Raw genomic sequence first — 19,056 nt, forward strand, 5'->3', positions numbered from 1 at the left:
TGTGGATGAGTCACGGCCATTGCTTGACCAAGTTGCTTTCTGTGAAAGCTTGAGAGATCGTATCTCTGCAAGTGATTCTCCTCAGGCACACTGTACATCTTCGAATCACTTTCCTCTGCTGTCCCATAATCTCCTTGATCAGAAAATCAGGGACTCAACTGAGTTATAGGATGCCATAGCAGAGGCTCTCTTCTGCCCTGGGTTTGCTCTGATTTCAGAGGGCCAGGGCCAAAATACTGACTCTCCTCTTAGCCCATTTATCTTTCTATTTTTTTTTTTCCCAAATCTCAGTTATTAAACATCCAGAAGAGAAGCTTAATGACATTACACTGTAATAGAGGCAGTAAGCTTAACATTACTATCTATCTGAATATCAAACACCTTAGAACATAAAATGGAACTGTTATTTTCTTAACAACCATGGATATCCTATCATTTAAATCCCTATAGAACTTTAACAGATAATAGTTACATATTTGTATATTGAAATTAGAAACCAAATCTATACATAGCATTGCTGCATGACAATCATGACATTTTGTAACATACTTAAATTTTCATTTTGACATAACATAGCCCTTTAAATGAATCATCTCTATCTAATACATAAGAAGCTTTTCTCTAATCTTTATCATTTAATGAGATATACATAAGTTTGTAAAGACAAAGGTCTGGGCCAAGGCTATAGCTCAGCAGCAAAAGCGCCTGCCTGGCAAGCGCAAGGTCGTGAGTTCGGTTCCCAGTACCAGAGAAAAACCAAAAAAAAAAAAAAAAAAAAAAGACAAAGGTCTGAATCTGAACAAAAGTCTTATAAGCAATCCTTGATTTACATTTTGAAGACCTGTACACCTGGAATCATGAATACATTTCAATACACTATGAGATTAACAATACTAAATTACCATACACATATGAAAACCTTTGTTTCTTAATTTAGTTTCATTCTAAGAACATCTTTCATGAGAACACCTTATTTTTTATTTTATTTATTTATTTATTTTGGCTGGGAATTGAACTGAGGACCTTGCACTTGCCAGGCAGGCACTTATGCCACTCAGCTATATTCCCCAACCCCTATTTTTTATTTTTTCTGGAACACTTTTAACCATGACCAAATTATTGGGGGTGTCTCCTAAGAGACTCTGGAGATCATTGGGAGCTCCTTATTAATGAATAAAGGTTGGCCATCCCTTTATTCACCAATTGGAGTTCTTACCCAATAATTTCTTTGTAAAGAATTGTGGTTAAATATCTTAATTTTTTGATCAGCTGCAGGAAAGCCAAGTTTTTAAACCAGCTGGTACCTCAGGAGAAAGCATGCTTTTAAGTCTATGATCCAAATTCGTGCCCTCGGTGCTATGCCAGATAATAAAGCAATGAGCTACTGTTTAGGATTAACACTTGCCAAGGAGTATTACAGACAAATGATAAAAGAAAAATGGTTGAGCTCAAAATAAAGGGAAACAGCTGTTCACAAAATGACAAACATATAATAAGTACACAAAACACACAAACATCTTACAAAATCTGGGTGCACTCAAATATATTCTAGATCAAATTGAATTATAGTAACTTACAACTTCTAGAAATTTGTAATTGTAAATAGATTAGTCAGATTTTGTTCATCAATTAACAGAGATCTCTTATCAAAAAATTTGGATAGAATACAATTCCTAACCTATAATGAATATATATATTCTTTGTATGAATTTCTTTCCTGGTCACCTCATAGCTTCTGTAATCCACTTTTATGTCATCTCTATATGCATTTGGTTCCATATACTTGTGACTAAACACAGTTGCTGGTTTGTGGTTTCTAGGATTACAGGCCATATCATCAGCAAGCATCAGGACAGTGTGGCTGCTTTCTGTGATTTCTGAATACTGTCACAAACTGATAATCTCTCTTGTTATTTTCCGTACACATCCAAAGAAGTCAATTATCAGGACATTTTTAGGGTCCCCCATAAAAGGATCAGTGCAATGTCTAGATGTAGACACACAAAGACTCTTGGGTTGTACTTGAAAAAGTTCATTCAACTTTAGTTTGGCTATCTAAATTAATTACCTCTAAAATTCCAAAATATAAAATGTGCATCTATCCATAAGATGAACTCTAATTGCAGGACCAGGTTGATGCAAGAGGAAATCTTCTCCCACTTTTGCTAGTGGCTAGAGCCATTATGTTAGGAGAATAAGCCACTCACATATGGACACTCCTTGGCAAGTGTTAATCCTAAACAGTAGCTCATTGCTTTATTATCTGGCACAGCACCTAGGGCGCGAAGTCCTGCAGGAAGCCATACAGCTCAGGGAACAGGCCTTGTATACCCGCAGTGGGGTGACTGTGAGTATCCCCTCCGCCTCAGAGACACTTGCCACAAAGGTCATGAGGGGCTCGGTCCTCACTCCCTGCTCCCTGTTGCTGCTGCCAGGTCCCACCAGCTTCTGGGTCATTCGGGCCTCGGTCACTAGCCACTCAGCCCTCCTGGCCCTGTCGCCACCCTTGCTATGTGCAGTGCTACGGGGTACAGTGCCAGCTAGTATGGTCCTGGCACAGCTGGGCCGGTGCTGGGTGACCCTGTCCTTCCTCCCTGGGGCCTGGGCACTGGCTAGCTACCACTGGCAGGTCCCCTGGCTGCCTAGAGTGCCTCATGCCCCAGTCCTGTGCTGCCTTGCCAGCCTCCGCAACTGTCGTCTCCTTTGCTTTTTTTTTTTGTTGTTTTGTACCAGGAATCGAACTCAGGACCTTGCGCTTGCCAGGCAGGCACTTGTGCCGCTGAGCTACATCCCCGGCCCGTCCTTTGGTTTTTGACTGAGGTCCCCTGCGTGTCCCCACAGCTCCTCATTCCCATCCTTGCCGTCCTCTCCAGGCCCATCTAGCTTTAGTCTTTTGCCAGTGGGCAGCCTCCTCCACCCCTGCTCCATGCCTTGGTCTCTTTGTTCCCCGTTCTGTCTGGCATCCCAGTATGTCTTGCAGCACCTGGACCAGAGCAGCAGTGAGCTGGGGGAAGGGCGCTGTGGGCCGGGGGAATGGGAGTGGCTGTGAGCAGCGAGGTGGGAGGGCGTGGCTGCCGATTAGGCAGCAGCCCTCAGTCACAGCCTTGGGCAGAGCTGCACTGATGCTTTAGACTCTGGCAGTACCTGGCCATAGCTGTTATTTTATCGCCTTGTGGCTGGGCGAGTTGGTGGCAGGGCCTCAGTAGTCCTGCTTTATTCTCGGGAATGGGCTCCACTGCCTGCACCATCCCCACAAGTGGCTTGGTGCGGTGCCCAGCCGCTGCGCATGTTGGCTGTCACTTTTGCTCAGGCCACTGGATATCTTGTTTCTGTCTGGATTCCAAGTACCAGCGCCAGCACAGGACAGGCACTTGCCCCTGCATCTCCCACACAGGTCTTGATGATGGGAGTGTTTGGAGTCCACACAGTGAAGTCTTACTGAGCAGGAACATCGTTCTTTCACTACCTTGACAGGTGACATCCTCCGCTCTGTAGGGGTTGTAAGATTTCTGACAGGTTCTGCAAAACTGTTTAAAGTAAACCTTGTTCGTACCCTGGGCTCACCATACATATGCACTTTCCCAGAGAATGTTGCAGTCTTTGCAGTGATAATAGCCATAGTTTTGCCGGAAGCACAGGTGCTTCCTGCCTGGCTCTGCACCTGGCGGTACCTCTCCTGCGCAGTGGCGGTCGTGCCCCACCGTCCCCAGCCCTCCCTGCTGCCAGGGGCCGCTTCGGCCTCTGCAGCGTGGGCTGTGGGGCTGCCTCACTAGTTTGAGCCTCCTGCTGCTCCTGCTCGGCCCTTGGCAGTGGGGATGCCTTCCTGGCTGCCCTCTTGTACTCCTCCGATGCCACAGGGCCCTGCGTGCTTGCTGGGGCCCCCTCCAGACAGTTGGTGAGGCAGTGGGAGCGTGGGAAGTGTGCGGGGCCGGCTGGGGTTCTTGAGTCCCGGGCCCTGCACAGCACCGTCTGCCACCCGAGCATGCACTGAACTGAAGCATCACACTGTGGTTTTACCTGCACCCCCACTTTGCAGCAGCTGGGCCTTCTGGGGCAGGGATCAAAGCCTGGGTTCAAGTGCGACAGGAGTGTGGTGGAGGAGAAAAAGGCAGGAGGGTGTTCCTCGCCACAAAGCTGCCAGCCGTTGGCATCCAGTGGGTAGGGAAAGGGATAGGAGTAGGGGACACACACCGGGTACCTGAATGTGCTCAGCACCTGGCCCCCCACTGCAGCCATCTGGGTGGCCCCCATTATTTTTTTTTTTTCCGGTACCGGGAATCGAACTCATGACGTTGCGCTTGCCAGGCAGGCGCTGTGCGCTGAGCTAAATCCCCAGCCCCATGGCCCCCATTATTTGATGGTGCCGAAGCAAGTTTCAGTGGGTATTTCTCAGGGAGTGCTGACCTTTTCCAACAATTCTAGATCTACACTGATTACTCCAGTGATACCCTCATTGACAGTACAAGGACTGCCAGGTTTAGTTGAAGGGACAGATAATGGCTGTGCTGCGCTTATAGGTGTAGCAGAGCAATCACAGGCAAAATGTCCCTTATTGCCACAACAAAAACACACAGCCTTGTTCTTTCTCCTTCCCCCAGCCTCTGGATGAACAACTTGAGTGATACCTGATGCCAAGGCAGCCCCCTGTACATATGAGGGGCCAATATCTGCACAAATCCGAATCATCTACAGCAACATAGCCTGTTTTTTGTGGGCTCTTATAGCCTCTTTACGCCATCTATTCGCATTTCAAAGGCCAGTTGTTGAACTATTAATTTGCTAGCCTCTGTGTTACCTATGATCCTCTCATTAGTTTACAATAAGCGTGTGGCAAAATCTTGAAAAGCCTCATCCGGGTTTTGATGAATAGAAGGCAAATTAAGGGCTGTCTCACCCTTGGAAGGAAGTTCCCTCCAGGCCCTCAATGGCAGCCATCTTGGTTTGTTCATATGCTGGCAGTTCAAAGGTCAGTTGATTATTGGTGATAGCAAAGGCACCTTCCCTGACTAGCATATCCTTTGCAATGGGTATATTATGAACAGCATTATGAGCTGCCTGGTCTGTGCAATAGTCAAAGAAGTTTCCTTTCCACAGTAAGTAATCACCTGGATTCAAACATGCTTTTCTGTTGCCTTCTAGTCATTTGGGGCCATAATCTGTTGTCCTAGAATCTCTACTAAACTCAAAGTAAAGGGAAAAGTAGGGCTATAAGTAGCAGCGGCTTGTTTAACTCTTTCAGGGTTTTTTTTGTTTTTTTTTTGTTTTTTTTTTTTGTTTTTTTTTTGGTTTTTCTCCGGTACCAGGAATCGAACTCACGACCTTGCGCTTGCCAGGCAGGTGCTTTGCCGCTGAGCTAAATCCCCAGCCCCTCTTTCAGGGTTTTAAAAGATGTGGCTTCATAATGACATATAACTTGTCCTGGATTTTCAGGGACTTGAACTTCAGTTACAGGACAGATATGCTGAAAACCCTCCATGGTCTCCCCCGCCCTTCTAGCTCCTTTAATGCCAGTTGCAAGGGAGACAGAGAAAATGGCTGCATTCCCTGAGAGGCGGAAGGCACTTCTGTTGCAGCCAAATTCCCCCGAGTAGAAAAGACTGGGATGGCCACCTGAGGCTTAGTCCAAGTCATCGGGCATTGCAAAACAGAATGCATGAGGAAGCACCTCTCTGGTGGGGAAAAGTCCCTCTTGTCTCCCACCACTCCTTCCTCCTCAGCTTGAATCAGGCTAGGGGGCTCAGGCTCTATAGGCGGCACTGCTGTTCCACTCTCCGTGTCCTGCTTAGGCATGGGACTTGATTTTAACATAATGTTCTGAGCCAAATCCTTCATGGTTATAAATCCCCTACATATCAACATCCAGAAAAATCAAATACAGGAGTCAAACATGCAATAAACACTTCTACAGACACACAATCCTAGGAGTCTTGAGCCTCTACCCACCCTTCAATATCCCTTTCTCTTTTGGTTTCTTTAAAGCTTGTACATTTTTTGGCCCTAAAAAACATGTATCCCCATGCTTTACACCTAATGTGCCGGTACCACGCACTCCAGTGCTGAATACTAGCTCTCACAAATGGACTTCTCCCCTTCTGTTGTACACTCTTGGGAAGCATTCTCACTAACCTCTTAGTTCTACTGGGGGTCCCTTCGTGGTCGCCAACTGCAGGGATCCGTTGTGTTCTTGCTGTACCCTGGGAAGGAATGGTGGCAAGAATGAGTAGAAAACAGACAAGAGACAAAAAGTTGGGATCAGGCGGAGGTCCTCTCTCTCAGCAGAGAAGGGGAACTGCCCAAGAACTGTAGAGCATTTATTTATACCCTCGAGAGGTTGGTTAATTTTCGCCTCACTGTCCAGAATCAGTTAGCAAGCTACAGCGGCTTGTTTACATGCTTCAAGGAGCTCCCGTGTTCTTGGGCTGGCTTTGTCCTGCACATGTAATTACTTTCCAGCTTCAACAGCTCCCAACAGGAAACCACTACAAAGCAGCCCTGAGCAGGATTTAAATTAACTAATGGGCTTTTCATGTTTACCTGTGAATCTGTTCAAGGCCTAGGCTCCTTGTCTGGAGATGGGTGGTGGACTCATAGTAAGTAAACCTCTGTGAGTCACTGATCCCTACTGAGGCCTGTAATGGTGGAGGAAGCCAGAAAGCCTCAAAGGATAAGAAAAGATCACAGCTAAGGACACCTGGATCCAACCTCAACTAGATAAAGACTATAGCCTCAAGCATCTCACTCCTGGGTGGATTAATCTAATACCTTACTTGGAGAAGTCCTTAAGTTGTTCCACTCTTCTTGAGTACTCCCCTCCCTTCTTCTGATAACTAAATAAATATGGGCCACCCAGAGAAGGTCTTGGTCTTAGCCCCAATTGAATCTTGAATTCTGTGAGAGGGCTTTGATTCTCTTGGAGCACTGAAATAATTCCATTTGCCTCTTTTATTTAGCCTTCACTGTACAATCATTTGGGAGATTGCAGACCTGATCAGCCCGCAATAACGAAGGGATATTGTTAACCCAATAAATTGTATAGTACAATCTTTGGATTTCAGAAAGATATAACATGGCCTCATATATGGCAAAGAGAAACAAACTGGTACTGCTGATGTCAGCACTGCACTATGATGGAAATATTGATAGGGAAACCTCAACAAAACAGAAGTGTGAGATAGAAACTTTGTACAAGAAAACCAAAGGCAGGATAGATGTTATTGATGAGTTATGCAGCAACTATGATGTCACTGAAAACACAGTGTTGGCCAATGGTTTTGTTTTACTTGATTCTGAACATGCACGGCATAAATAGTTTGGTAGTTTATGAGGAAAATAACAAATGCAAAATATCATGGAGAAATTTTCTTAGAAGATTGGGGCTGGAGCTCATAACAGAACATTTACAGCAGAGGAAAAACAAAATGTTTCTGCTCAGGGAATTGTGCAAAAAATTGTGGAGCACACTGGTGAGTTGACAGATGAACAGGCAGGCACAGCATCACAAAAACCTACTACAGGAAAACAAAAAGTATGCCAACTGTGCCCTACAAGAAAGGATAGGAGCTGGGGATGTAGCTCAGCAGCACAGTACCTGCCTGGCAAGCACAAGGCCCTGAGTTCGATTTCTGACACCAAAAAAAAAAGAGGAAAGGACAGGAAAACAAAAGATATGTGGTATCAATATAAGTAATATTTGTGTATGGAACATGCAGTTGTCATGTGTGAAGACTGCCTTGGGTGTGACTGTTGAAGCAAAGATTATTTCTGTGATAGACTTTTGTTTGTATTTACATTGTAGTTCATGTAGCTTTTTATTTCTGATGTTATCTTTTAGGTTTTGTAAGCAAGTAAACAGCTGATGTAAAAATGTTGGTGTCTATTCTAAACACTCATTACACATTTGACATTTTATTTAATTGATATCTTATTTTCCTGCTAAGTGAACATTATACAATATAGTAGGAAGCTCCTGACAAAACAAGAAGACGGGAGAGGTGACGAGAACATCCTGCCAGGCAGGCATGATAGCATGCCTTATAATCCCAGCACTTGGGAGGCTGAGGCAGAATTGCTATGAGCTCAAGGCCAGCCTGGGCTACAAAGTGAGTTCAAGTTCAGCCTGAACTACATAGAGAAACAATTTCAAAAAGACAAACAAAAAAATGGCCTGCTACATAAGAAAGGAAAGCTAAGCACACAAGGTATCAGTGTGAGATGTATGTATGGAGTATGCAGTTATCATATGTGAAGACTGCCTTGAGTGTGACAATTGAAGCAAAGATTATTTTTGTTGTAGAGTTCTATTTTCATTGTAGTTCATATAGGAATTTTTTTTTGGGAATTTATTTCTGATGTTATCTTTCAGGTGTGGTAAGCAAGTACACAGCTGATGTGAAAATGTTGATACTTATTCTAAACATGCAATATATATAGGAATTTAATACTTTATTGATATTTTATGTTCCTGTTAACTACAGATTGTACAGTATGATAAGAACCTCATGACAAGCTGGGCATGGTGGCATACGCCTGTAATCCCAGCACTCGGGAGGCTGAGGCAGGAGGATCGTTGTGAGTTTGAGACCAGCCTGGGCTACAAAGTGAGCTCAAGTTCAGCCTGAACTGCACAGTGAGACCCTGTCTCAAAAAAAAAGAAAAAGAAAGAAAGAAAGAAAAAAGAACCTCATGACAAAACAGCAAGATCAGCAAGATGTTAAGTATGCCCTACAAAAAGGACAGAAAAGCAAACACATGTGCTGTCAGTGTAAGCTGTATGTATGTGTGTGTGTGTAGAATGTGCTCTTGTCATGTGTGAAAATTGCCTTGGTTGGTAACTGAAGTAAAGATTATTTCTTGTTGTAGAGTTAGTTCTATTGGTATTTTCATTGTAGTTCCCCCAGAAACTTCTGCTCAAAAGGCAGAGCTAGTAGCTCTTACTTGGGCATTTAAAATTAAGAACAGACAGTCTATACAGGCTCCAGATATGCCTTTCTGGTGCTATGTGCCCATGCATCAACCTGGAGGGAAAGAGGCTTACTCACAAATAAACAGTCATCTATAAAACGCATACAGGAAATTCTACAACTCCCGGAGGCAGTCCACTTTCCCAGACAGGTCACAGTCATGCACTGTAAAGGACACTAGAGGGACATGTCTGAAATCTCCCTGGGAAACCAAAAGCTTGGTAGGGAGGCACAAAGGGCAGCCCTACAGCCCCTTACGACTCCAGCCTTATTCCTAGTTCCCGAGGAGCCACCGTCTAGACCCCAAGAGGGCCAGCGAGCCTGCTGCCTACTCGGAGGACCAGCGAGCCTGCCACCTGCCCTGGCCCCTTTCTCCCTGGAGAGAAGGTCAGTGAGGTTGGTGTGGGGCTCAGGTTCCTTCCCAGCCGGGAGGTGACCGCTATACTATTGTGCCCCTGAAGTCTTCTCGGGTGGAAAGCCCGCCAGTGGATGCTTGGACGCTCAGGATGAACTTATTCAAGATGGTTGGGGGGAACCAGGGCCCCACCTTCCCTAGACCACAGGGCGCAGGACCCGGTGGCAGTCGTGCCAAGTACACAGTGACATCGGAGGTGCTGGCAGCGAAGGGAGGAATTCTAGGAATTCTGAGAGAGCCACACCCGATGGAAATGATTGGTTCCACCCGAGACCCACTGCCACGCCCCAGAACAGGTGGTCTGACCACCACAGCTAGTTTCTACAGCGTAGTGGTTATCACGTTCGCCAGTCGGGAGGGACACAGGCTCCGCAGCGCCTCTGGGAACGGCGTGCTCTCCCAGCTGGCCTAGACTGGGACCTCCAGTGGCCTCTGCTCAGTGGGTCACTTGGACTCGATTTGGTCTCCTATTCGTATGAGCGACCAAGATCGGGCCTTATGCTCATCTGTGTGCCTCACAGAGGGAAGGCTTGATGTGTGAATAAACTGTGCACCCGGGCGGCAATATCGGTCTGTTCCAGGATCTGCTCGCGTCCCTTACTCTGCGGTTAAGTGCTCACGACAGCCAGCCCAGGACGCGGCTGGGTGGCCCTGACTTTCCCCACAAGCCCTCCCATAGTAACCAGCTCGACTGGAGTGCTTAAGGGTTTCACGGTCAGCTAAGCTGGATGGGAAGGATCAGGCAGCAGGGAGGGCTTGGGCTTTGGAGGGAGTCGGGACAGGAGCATCAGCACGGTGGCTGGGGGCAAATCTGAAGAGGGCCAGGCCCAAAGGTGAAGGGGCAGCCAGGCCTGCGAGCTTCCTTAGCGACATACAGCAACTTGTTATTTTTATTTTCGCCTCTCAGGACAGTAGAAGCAGGGTTGGCCCTGGGGTGTTGCCCAGGTTGGGGGAATGGAGCCCTCACTGTGCTGTGTACACTAGAGCCGTTTCTCAGCCCTTTGCCCCTCCAGGACTGGGTTGGACCTTCTGAGACTCAGGAGGCTGAGTGCTCACTGCCATGTGGCCTGGGTGCTGCTCGTGGGAGGCCTTAGCTTTCTTCTGGGGAAGGGGCCTCCTACAGCACTGGGTGGGGATCTGTCTTGGTTACTTTTCTCTCATTGCTGAGACAAAATACCTGACACCCAAAGTTAAGGAGGGCAAGGTTTATTTAGCTCACAGTTTGTGGGGGTTTCAGTCCATACTTGGCTGGCTCAAAGGTGGAGTGGCACATGGCAGAGGGCAACATTTCATGGTGGAGGAAAACAGCAAAAGCAACAAGAACAAAAAGGAGAGGGGAGGAGAGGAAGGGAAGCAGCAGCATTAGCAAACCTCTTTCCCTCCCTTATATGCAGGCTACCTACCCTGCCACACCCAGTGCAGCGTGGGTGTAGCATTCACACCCATAATCCCATTGGACCATGAGTCAATCAAAAACTCTAGAAGCCCTCCCTATTACTGCTTGAGGCTTCGGGGGGACATCTAGACACAAACCATAACAGGATCCCTCTTGCAGCCGGACTCAGGCGAAGAAAGGTGAGCAGCAGGCCCTGGCCACAGGTGTGCCTTGGTGGGCAGCGGGAACCCAGAGGCTGGAGGACTGTTCAGAGGTTCTGGGGCCTCAGAGAAAGGTGCTGGACAACTACACTGGACAACACGGGTTGTGAAAGGCAGCCAAGCCAGGTCTGAGAAAAGAGGCCTCTGGGCAGGCATCCATAGGGCACATTGGGCAAAGCTCAGGTTTGAGGGGCCGCCTTGTGGTGAGAAATTGTCACCTTCTGAGCGCACGCTGCTTGCACAGGGAGGAAGCCAAAGTGCAGTTTGGCCCCACAAGATTTCATCAAGACCCACTTCAGGCACTTTCAGGGTTTGCCAAAAAAAGAGAACCCCGAGTTCTGTAGGGCATGTGCAAAAGCAGGGTTTCTGTCATGTCATAGGGAGGCGGGTGCGGGCTGCCTTGCCCATTTGCTAGACCACAGGAGGCGAGGGCAGAGGCAGCAGGGGTGCCAGGCAGGGCTGTCGGGGCCTCAGGACTCCTGCGTAGCCCAGTTACCGACAGGGAAGAGCAGTCTGCCATGCCTCCCTTGAGGCTGTCTTTCTGAGAGGGATTGAGGATCGGGGTGGAGCATCGTGGCCAGTTAGGTTCAACCAGCAGCACCGGCTGGAGCGAGGGGCAGTGCACTCCCCGCTGAAACTCACTGCATTACGGGAAAGCCAGAAGTCGCTGAAACTGCACATGAAGACCGAACTGCTCAGAATGCAAACCCTGCACGGGAAGCCATGCTGGCTGCCGGGCAGGCGTGGGAGCAGGTGAGGGTCAGCAGAGGAGACTCCAAGTGGAAAAGATGGGTGTGAGGCAGATGCTGCTAATTCGTGCGTCAGGACAGGGAAGGAGTGGCGAGGAATTTACTGTGGCAAAGGGAAAGTGGAGCTAAGATACAACAGAGTGTGAAGGTAATGCTGGTCTTTGGATGGAGCGGAAAAGTTAGAAACTAACAATAAGGTTGAGAAAATATCCGATAGGAAACGTACAGGCAGTCAGCCAAACATAAGGAGAGGAGCGAGGGCTCCCTGGGTGTCAGATCTGTGTCCTCTTGAGAAAGGAAGTTTCTGGCCAGAGACACACTCCTCTGTGGCCGGTACGCTCCAGAACGGTCAGGGCAACCATCACCGAGGTGACCAACATCATCAACACCGCCCAGGACAGCGGTCCCATGTGGGGCCCGCACGGAGGTTTAGGCCGCATGTTATAAGTTCTGAGTGGCTGATTTAATGCAGTCACATACAGGAGAGGACTGGACGAAACAAACAGTTTATTTTGTTTTGAATTTATATTTGTCTTTTATTTCCAAGTACAAGTGAAATTAAACTGTTTAAGAAAAAAATGAGGAGGGCGTGGTGGTGTACACCTGTAATCCCAGCACTCAGGAGGCTGAGGCAGGAGGATCATTGCAAGTTCGAGACCAGCCTAGGCTACAAAATGAGCTCAAGGCCAGCCTGAACTGCATAGTGAGACCCTGTCTCAAAAGGACAAAAGAAAAAAAATAAATGAAGCTCTGGACCCAAGAAACAACTCCCCATTGTCTGCTCTTTTAGCTTCTGTTAGTCATCAGTCCACTTTCTGTGGTTCTGATGACTCCAGATACCTCACACGAGGAGAATGCTAATGGTATTCATCAGCTTTTGTGTGTAGCTTATTTCACTTAGTGTGACATTCTCAGAGGTCCAACCAGGAGTCACCAGGAGTAGAATCTGTTTCCCTTTTGAAGCCTGAATAATATTCCACTGTGTGGACACAACCTGTTTTGCCTGCCGTTCATCTGCCCGTGGACATCCAGGTTGCTTCCATCTCTTTGCTCTTGTGATGGTGCTTGGACATGGGTTTTCAGGTGACTCTGAGTTACTTCTTTCAATTCTGAGACACATTGCTAGTTGCAGGTAATTCTGTGTTGAATTTTTGAAGGGATCTCCTTACCCTCTTCCACAGTAGCTTCCCACCCACAGGACACTGGGTCCAGTTTCCCCACATTTGCCCTCAGCCATGTGCTACTCAGGGTTTTGATGTAGCCAACCTTTAGGGCATGGGGTAGAAATTTTAATTCTTTTAAGGCCGTGTTTTAAAAGTTAGATATTTCATAGTAATAGTGCAGTCCACTTTTTTTTTTTTTTTTTTTTTTTGAGACAGGGTCTTGCTATGCAGCTCAGGCTGGGTTTGAGCTCACTTTGTAGCCCAGGCTGGTCTCGAATTCCCAACAGTCCTCCTGCCTCAGCCTCCTGAGTGCTGGGATTACAGGCGTGTGCCATCACACCTAGCTAGTCCACTTTCTAAAAAAATTATTATTATTATTATTATTTTGGTACTAGGAATCAAACTCAGGACCTTGTGCTTGCCAGGCAGGCACTGTGCTGCTGAGCTATATCTCTGGCCAAGTCTACTTTAAAAGTCCTGGGGCTGTGCCTCCCACAACCAGGCCCCACGAGGGACCCATAGAGATGAGATGGCCACCCTGGGGGCCCAGACCATTTCTCCTCAGGGACACTTAGAACTGTTCAGGAGGCTTCTGGTGAGATTCGAAAGATGGGAGCTCTAGCCACTTTGTTCCTCAGCAACAACCAGCAAAGGGTTACAAGGTGAATCCCTTCGGCTTCCTCCTGTGTGGCTGATCTCATTGGCAGGACATCCACATCCACAGGAGAGATCATGGATCAGCACTAAAAATGCGAGGGGGTATGTGACATGGACGCTTGCTTGGAAACATAGCGGATGTATTGGTGGCTGTGGTCACACCACCCCCCTCTGCAGTAGACCCCACAGCAACTCCTCCTGAGCATCTGAGGCTCCTCCCTCTGCCCATGTCTCCCTTCCCTCTCCCTTCCCTCTCCCCTCCTCTCTTCCCTACAGTGCCACCCTGACAACTGAAAATGACATCATCAAGACACAGCCCACTTACAGGAAGCACCTGGACCGCTTGGCCTCCTTGAGTGTCCCTTGGGTCTCTGCTGTCCTTTCCTTACACCAAGGCCACTGTGTGTCAGTGGCAGCCCAGGCTTGCAAGGGACAGCGGCACAGGGCCTGCAGGCAGCCTGTGATCCTCCTCTTCATGGCCTTCCAGCCCCGCCTCCCACTGCTGGCTGGGGCTGCGGTGGTACAGAAGCTGGAGCAGGAGGCCCCAGGACTGAGCTGGCAGGCTGTCCTGGGAGTCCCAGGGCTAAGTTGGCAGGATGTGCCAGGAGTGGCAGGGCTGGGCTGGTAGGAGGTGCTGAGGGTAGCAGGGGTAGGGTGGCAGGACATGTACATGGGAATGGGCAGCAGGGAGCCTCTGCCACTGTGACGCCCTGGGGTCTTCACCATAGGAAGGAAAGGCCCAGTGCAGGAGGCAGGCTGGGTGCCCTTTCTACTTGGGAGGAGAGATAAAGGGGCAGGATCCATGGAGGATGCTCACACTTCCTCTGCATCCACATCTTCAGTTGGATGTAGAGGCTGGCTTCACTTGGAATCTGAAATGGAGCCCCCAGTGTGCCTGGCCCTGTAGCAGCAGGAAGGTAATCATCTGGTGGTTAAATTTCTTTCACCTCACTGAGTCAATGACTTTCAGTGGGTTGAACCCCAACCCAGCCATGATGATCAGGATTGTGATCTGTGTGGGCTTGGGGACCAGCTCAGGAGGACGACTAGGGGAAGGTGCACCCCAGAGCACCCAGTACTGCAACACCTGGTTTAGTGTCAGGCACACTCTGTGGTTGGATTTTAGAGTTCCCAGGAGAGGGAGTAGGGACAGGAGTATCTCCTCACCAGGATCCGCTGCAGCACATGTTCCTGCCCATAAAATAGGGGGTGCCCAGCAACCATCTTAAATAAGATCATCCTGAGGCCCCAAACATCTACTGGTGGGCCTTGATACTTTCCACCCAAGAAGACTTCAGGGGCACAATAGTATAGCAGGCCCCTGTTATGGAAAAAACAATATCAAACCAATGGAAGACCCTTTGCACCAAGGAGTTAGAAGGCAACTTTTATTATACTAGTACACTGGGGAACCCAGAGGTTCACATCGCCAGCCCAGAGTCAGGTTTGAGTTCAGTTTAAATATGGTTTGCAAGCAGGAAGTACAAAACTGATAGCAGGTTATTTTGTGATTGGCTACATGGATTAACTCATACATTGCCAGGCAGATTTACTTAAAAGGAATTGTTTATCATTAGACTAGAACATTCTGTGAGTGGAGCAAGTAGAGTTAAATGGGTCCTTGACTGGGCCAATCTGTCCCAGATGTGAAGTCCTTGAAGCAAGATGGAAACAATATATATTTTTCTAACTAAGGAAAACACAACCTGGACACAGTTAAGTTGGCCCAGTGCATTATCAAAGAGAAGTAGACAGTCAAGGCTGACTATCTATGTGACAGGCAGCCTGAGCATAGTCACAGGCTATGAACTGATTTCTAACTTTTGCTGTAATATGCCTACAAGTCTGATATTTTATAAGTGCTCTTACACCCCTACATGCGGTCACCTCCTGGCTGAGAAGGAACCTGAACCCCATACCAAAATCATTGATCTTCATGTGGCCTTGGGACTCCATCAAGATGTTCTTGGGTTTGAGGTTGCTGTGGACAATTCCCAGATCATGGAAGTGTTGGATGGCACCCATGATCTCATGGAATAAATCCCAGGCCGCCTCCTCTGGCAGCCTGCTGTTCTCAGCCTTGTGGATACTTCACCCCAAGCCTTTCCCCATCACATATTCTAGGGCCATTTGTAATGTATCTTTGATTTCCAAGACCTCCAGTAACTGTGTGATGTTTGGGTGCTGAAGGTCTTGTAGGATTCCTAACTCAGATATAATGGAGGTGGGTTCTAGGTTCTCCTTCTTTAATGTCTTCACGGTGACCAGCATCCCTGTGCCATGATGTTTGGCCAGCAAGACCTTGGCATCACCATCTCCCCTGAGCAACCCTGGGGAATCTTGGACATCATGGATGAGCCCGTTCAAGTGCTTATATATACAGGGATGACTCATTCTGTTTTGACTTCCTTCTCTGGAAAACTCTCCTCAAGTCTCTAGCCATAGTTGGGGTTGAATGGACCCCTAGTCAGAGATTCTTTATTCCTCCTCTGATGTATCACTTTGAAGGTCAGATGTTCAACTATGAGTTTCTAATTGTTCCACAGCATCCTACTCGCTTGCTAGGAAGAAATTTATTAACAAAATTGGGGGCAATGCTGTCTATGACCAAAATGGATTTTACTTTCTAGGACTGCACCAGGTCTCCCTGACCAAATTAGCCCACAGGTAAATTGGCTAATTTACCAGCTGCTTGGTATAAAGGGAGACCTTGTAGGGCAAATTCAACTATGTCAATAATTATAAGACTAAAAGATCCTTGCAGTTTTCTAATTGAAAGCAGTATCTAATCAAGGAAGAGTCATAGGGGGCTGGGGATTTAGCTCAGTGGCACAGCGCCTGCCTGGCAAGCATAAGGCCATGAGTTCGCTTCCCAGTACCGGAAATGCACCCCACCCCACCCCCCTGCCTCCAAAAAGGGAAGAGTCACAGAAAGGCCTCCATCTTCTCATAGACAGATTTCTCAGATACAGCCTTTGAAGCCATCAGTCCCCTTGCCATACTCCCGTTCTCCCTGTAATAAACCCCTCAGGAGAAAAGAGGATGGTACATGACCTCTGCCTCATTAACGCAGCTGTCATTCCAATCCATCCTCTCGGGGCACATCCATATACAGTTCTCTGCCAAATTCCAGGAGGTGCCGATTGGTTCTCAGTCTCAGGTTTAAAAGATAAACACTTCTTCATCCCCTACATCCAGACTCTCAGTTTCTGCTTGCCTGTGAGGAAATCCCATTACAAGAGAAAAGCAAGGATACATGTGGACAGTTCTCCCACAGGGGTTGAGAGACAGTCCTCACTTTTTTTGCTCGGACACTAGAAAAAGACTTGAGGAACCTAGAGCTAAAACAAGGAGGCATTGTACAGTGTGTAGATGATATTCTAGTTTGCAGCCCAACTTAGGAACTACCTAACCATGACACTACAAATTCTTAACTTTTTTTTTTGTTGTTGTTGCTGGAAATTGAACTCAGGACCTTATACTTGCCAAGCAGGCACTGTGCTGTGAGCTATATCCCCAGCTTCCTAGTTAAGAAAGGATATAAAGTCTCCAAAGAAAAAAGGTACAGATACCTTCCCCCAGAGTTCAATATTGGGATATATTCTTATGCAGCTGTCTAAGGACCAGATCCAGGCTATCTGTGATCTTGGGCTTCCTGCCACCAAACAACAGCTTTGTTCCTTCCTGGGAACGGCAGGGTTTTGTAGGCTCTGGCTACCTAACTTTGGAGTAACTGCAAAGCCTTTATATGAGGCACTAAAAGGCCTGAGTCTGCCTCTAGAGTGGACCAAAGTGACTAACAGTGTCTGCAGGGAAATCAAGCATGCCCTTGAAAGGAAAAAACTGTACAAGAGAAGTTGTTCTTTTGAAACTGCCTTGCTCTGTGACTGCTTCATGACTTTGTAATTACTTTCTTGACCCCTGTAACTATGACAGCATAACCAAACATGCAGGATGCCTGCTTGTAGTACTTTACCAAGCTCCATGAACTGAATGATCATTAATATGCCCTTGTAACCAATGATCTCACCCTGCTAGCTAATCAGAAGAACTGCCAGGCTGTTCTCTCACTCCTTTGTACCTCCTGCTTGTGCATTATATAAAAGCCTAGACCACCAGAGACTGGGGCTTGATATTTTGGGGATGATCCCAGTCAGTACCCATTGATGTAAATAAATCTGCCTCTGTTATTTTGGTGTTTTTGCTTGTAGTTGCATCCTACATGTAGGTTTGCACCCTGGATGTAGGTTTCAGAACTGGGAATACCTGACTTTACAACAAAACTTTCTTTATGTATCAGAAAAGAGAGGAATTGCTTTGGGGGTCTTGACCCAAAGGCTAGGACCAGTGGCATACTTTTCAAAGAGATTAGATGGGGTGGCTGCTGCATGACAGCCACCCTACCTGAGAGCAATAGCAGCTACAACTGCACTAACAGAAGAAGCTAGAAAGAGAACTTTGGGACAGAGGTCTGACTCCCCATCTGGTCAGAGCTATTCTGGACACAAAATTACTTGTGGTTAGCAGTAAGAATGGCTTACCAATATCACCAATGCTCTTAAATACCCCTGAGGTTATTACAAAAAGTTGTGCTATTATCAACCCTGCTTCTTTGATGCCTACAAGGCCCAAAGGTTAGCCACTCTTGTGAACAAGTTATCTCTGAGACCTGTGCAAGCAGCCCAGGACATCAGCGTCCTGCCCCTGCCACAGCCTGAGGAGGTGTGGTTCACTGATGGAAGTAGCTTTGTGCGTTGAGGACATCAAAAGGCAGGTCACGGAGTTCTCAGCTCGCAACACGTCACTGAAGCTACACCTCTTCCCCCAGGAAGTTCTGCTCAAAGGCAGAGCTAGTAGCTCTTACTCAGGCATTGAAATTAGGAACGGCCAGTCTATACAGGCTCCAGATATGCCTTTCTAGTGCTACATGCCCGTGCATCAACCTGGAGGGAAAGAGGTGAACTGACAAACAGTCATCTATAAAACACATACAGGAAATTCTACAACTCCTGGAGGCAGTCCACCTTCCCAGACAGGTCACAGTCATGCATTGTGAAGGACACCAGAGGGACATGTCTGAAATCTCCCTGGGAAACCAAAAGCTTGGTAGGGAGGCACAAAGGGCAGCCCTACAGCACCTTATGACTCCAGCCTTATTTTAGTTCCCGAGGAGCCATTGTCTAGACCCCAAAGAGGATAAATGGGCTTTAGGACAAGAAGGAATTAAAAAGAGACCAGGTGGTATTTAGGAACAAATTTGTGCCAGATGTGGTAGCCTGTAATCCCAGTTCTGTAATCCCACTCTAATCTTAGTATCCAGTAAGCTGAGACAGGAGAATTCCCTTGAGTTTGAGGCCAGTTTGGGCTATATAGTGAGTTCAAGGCCAGTCTGAACTACATAATGAGACCCTGCCTCAAAAGAAACAACGGCTGGGAATATAGCCCAGTGGCATAAGCACCTGCCTGGCAAGCGCAAGGTCCTGTGTTTGATTAAAGGTACCAAAAAAAAAAAAAAA

Source organism: Chinchilla lanigera, unplaced genomic scaffold, assembly GCF_000276665.1.
Source record: "Chinchilla lanigera isolate Chin_1 unplaced genomic scaffold, ChiLan1.0 scaffold00028, whole genome shotgun sequence".
NCBI lineage: Eukaryota > Metazoa > Chordata > Mammalia > Rodentia > Chinchillidae > Chinchilla > Chinchilla lanigera.